We start from the raw sequence: 3,780 nt of genomic DNA, 5'->3' as shown, positions 1-3,780 counted from the left end.
ATACCTACATAAATGGGCAGGAACGGGTCCCTTGTGCTACTCTATGTCCACCTGATCTGTGGTGTGATGGAGTTGTGATGGAATCAGAGGGTACCATTTTCTGCCGGGTAGGAGCTACTGTGGGAGGTCAGGTGTTTGGAGAGATTTGCAAAGTGAGGACTCGCTAGGTGAGGAATCTGCGGTTAGAAGTATGCGTCAGAGGTACAATTGCTTCCAAACTTCAGTTTACCAATGCAAGGTTTCCAAATGTTTGTACTTTATCTTTGCTCTGACTTTGGATTCCCTTTTACATCCCATCTCTTGTAGGGTAAATTAGACATCTTTCCAGATTTTTTAAACGTCTCATTGTATGACGAATGTTCTTGCACATAAGTTATTGTCTCTGGACCTGATTTACAGTGTTGTATATGTAACAATGCAAACGTGATTCTGGAAGATTCTGTTCAGTATTATAAGGAGTACAAGATTAATTCAACCTTCAGTTTTCCATCCTATATTTTGTAGCTTATTAGACGTCAAGTCTTTGTTTTCTTTTCCATATGTTGTCTCTGATGGGAAGTAAGGCATCTTTTCTGAGTAAACCCTTTCCCACATTCCATACTCTTGTAACGTTTATCTACAGAATGTATTCCCTCATGTTTTATAAGATCTCCCAGATGGTTAGATCTTTTTTCAGATACAGCACAGCTGTAAGGTTTTTCACCAGTGTGCGTCCTCTGATGCACAGTAAGTACGAATTTTTGGCTAAAGCTTTTGTCACATTCAGTGCAATGATAAGGTTTCCCCCCTGTATGTATTCTTTTGTGACTAGTAAGGTGGTGCTTACGGCTGAAACATTTGCCACATTTGGTGCATTGATAAGGCTTTTCTCCATTATGACAACGCTTGTGGACATTAAGACGTCCTACCCATCTAAAGCTTTTCCCACATTCTCTGCACTGATAAGGTTTCTCACCAGAATGCGTTCACTCATGTTGGATTAGAGAAACATTATTCCAGAATGTTTTCCCACATTCACTGCACTGACATGGTTTCTCACCTGTATGTTGTTTTTCATGTCGTGTAAGTTGGCCTTTGTCAAAGTAGCTTTTTCCACATTTTGTACAGAGATGTAGCTTTTCGCTTCCTGTGTGTACTCTTCTTGTGTGCACAAGTAGATTCCGAAGTTGACGGTAACTTTTACCACATTCACTTTACCTATACGTTTTTTCACCTGTATGGATTCTCTCATGAATTTTCAGTGTATCACTAGAACTGAAACGTTTGCTACATTCTGAGCACTGATAACGTTTCTCCCCTGTGTGCGTTCTCTCATGGACTGTGAGCCCTCCTTTATGAGTAAAGCTTTTCTTACATTCAGAGCACTGATAAGGTTTCTCACCCGTATGCACTCTTAAATGGACGGTAAGACCCCTCTTAAGCCTAAATCCTTTCCCACATTCAGTACAAACATGTTTCTTTTCACCCATGTGTGTTCTTCTATGCACAGTGTTGTTTGTCCTATATTTATTGTCTTGAAATGGTTTTTCACCTGCGTGCTTTCTTAAATGTCTTTTCAGGTCACTTCTTTGACAAAAGCTTTTATCACACTCAGTGCAATGAAAGGGTTTCTCGCCTGTATGGATTCTTTCATGCCTAGAGAGATAATCCTTTGTGTGGAACCTTTTCCCACATTCACTGCACTGATATGGCTTCTCTCCTGTGTGTATTCTTATGTGACTCTTAAGACTTCCTTTCAGTCTGAACCTTTTCCCACACTCAATGCATTGATGAGGTTTTACCCCTGTATGTGTTTTTTCATGTTCTGTCAGCTTGGTCTTATTACGGAAACAAATATTGCATTCAGAGCACTGGTAGGGTTTCTCACCTGTGTGTGTTTTCTCATGTTCAGTCAGACTGCCTTTAGCACTGAAACTAATGTTACATTCAGAGCACTGGTAGGGTTTCTCACCAGTGTGTGTTCTTTCATGGACAGAAAGCTGTCCTTTCTGGCAGAAGAGTTTCCCACATTCAGAGCACTGGTATGGCTTATAACCTGTATGTGTTCTCTCATGGTAAGATAGGTGTGCTTTATAATTGAACCTTTTCCCACATTCAGAGCACTGGAAGGGTTTGTTGCTTACATGTAGTCTCTGATGGACACTAAGTTGGTGCTTTAAACGGAACTTTTTCCCACATTCAGAGCACTGGAAGGGCTTGTCACCTGTATGAATTCTTTCATGGATGATAAGTTGGTTCTTGAAGCTGAACCCTTTGTCACATTCAGAGCACTGGAAGGGCTTGTCACCTGTATGTATTCTCTCATGGGTGATACATTGGTACTTTAACCTGAACTTTTTCACACATTTGGAGCACTGGAAGGGCTTGTCACCTGTATGTATTCTCTCATGGATGATACGTTGGTACTTGAACCTGAACATTTTGTCACATTCAGAGCACTGATGTACTTTCTCACTTAGAAGCATTTTCTTGTGTAAACTGTGGGAGGTAAGCACGGTCACCTATAGGCTCTGTCAGCACAAAAAAGGAAAGTAAGTTCTCCTCTGAAGATGACTATCTTTGTTATCTGTGGATACTAGGCTCTGTCAGCTGAGGCAAGCAAACTCTGCCAGTTATGGATAATAACCCTAGGAAAGAAAGGTTTATCAACTGTGTACAGAAAGCTCAGATGGCTGCCAGCTGTGGTTAGTAAGCTCTGGGCTGTCACTAGTGAGGTCATCATTACTCAAATGCTTCTCTCATGTTTAGATCAATCTTCTGGATAAGATCTTTTACATATTAGCACCAACACTGTAGTTCTTCAGTAGTATTCTGTCAGGTAATAGGAGGAAAAACCTATAGCTCTAAAGAGTCCGGGATTCAGTAAATTGGTTTAATTTCTGAGATGGTTCTCATGATGTGACCACACATATGATGGAAGCCTCACATAATTTTCACATTCTGTAATTTCAACACTCTCAGTTCCTGACTAGTCTTCGACCGTGTGTCACTTCCAACATGGTTTCTGATGCACCTTCACATGCTTTGCATTACATTTTCAGCAGTGTCGTTCTTCAGGTGATTTAGCACAGGTGTTCCTGTATCAGTTTCTGTTCAAGCTTTAATACCTGTTGGGTTAAAATAGTTTCTCTGTTAGTTTCTGCATTTACAATAAAACACAAATAGCATTAATGATCTTATCTTGTGAACTATAAAGACACTGTGTGCTTGTGCTGAGAATCGGAGTACCAGTCGCTTCCCTCATAGGAACACAGGGGCAGTAGGGGTCTGAAGGTCTGTGAAGGTAAAGAACGTGAAGCAATTAACAGTTAATGGTGGTACTGCTGCTCTGCCGGGTCCACTCAAGGTCACTGGCAGCTTAAAATCAAACTGCAGAAATACTGATCTTGTGATAATAACTGACCAATCGTTTGAACAACAAGACCAGCAATATACAAGGCTCTGATAATAAAACAGTTATTTATAGTCTGGGATTGGACAAACCAGCACAGTTGAAAAGTAAAACGAGCCAGCCGCATCATAAAGAATTTTAACTTCATGCTTTTGAAAAAGGCAATAAAAAGACCAGGGCATGATGGCGTGAGACCCGTAGAGAAGATTGGTGTGTTGAGGTGGCGGTCCTGTGGGACGGTAACTCTCCCACCGAGTGAAGATGAATTGTTTATGTCACAGCAGTGAGTGTAGGCGGCTACCGAACTACAGGTGGAGGAGAGGCTGCACTCTTTTGATCGACTACCGCCCAGCATATAAGTGTAGTTACTTTGCTTCAGCCTCATTATC

The 3,780-nt window shown here is 41.2% G+C and overlaps 1 pseudogene; it reads right to left on the bottom strand.

Annotated features, from left to right (window-relative positions):
- Positions 1-515: 515 nt before the first annotated feature.
- LOC144770000 (uncharacterized) lies at positions 516-2,909 on the bottom strand (annotated as a pseudogene).
- Between the last annotated feature and the right edge of the window lie 871 nt (positions 2,910-3,780).

This window comes from Lissotriton helveticus, chromosome 7 (genome assembly GCF_964261635.1).
Source record: "Lissotriton helveticus chromosome 7, aLisHel1.1, whole genome shotgun sequence".
Lineage (NCBI taxonomy): Eukaryota > Metazoa > Chordata > Amphibia > Caudata > Salamandridae > Lissotriton > Lissotriton helveticus.
This window is presented reverse-complemented; position numbering and strand designations above follow the sequence as displayed.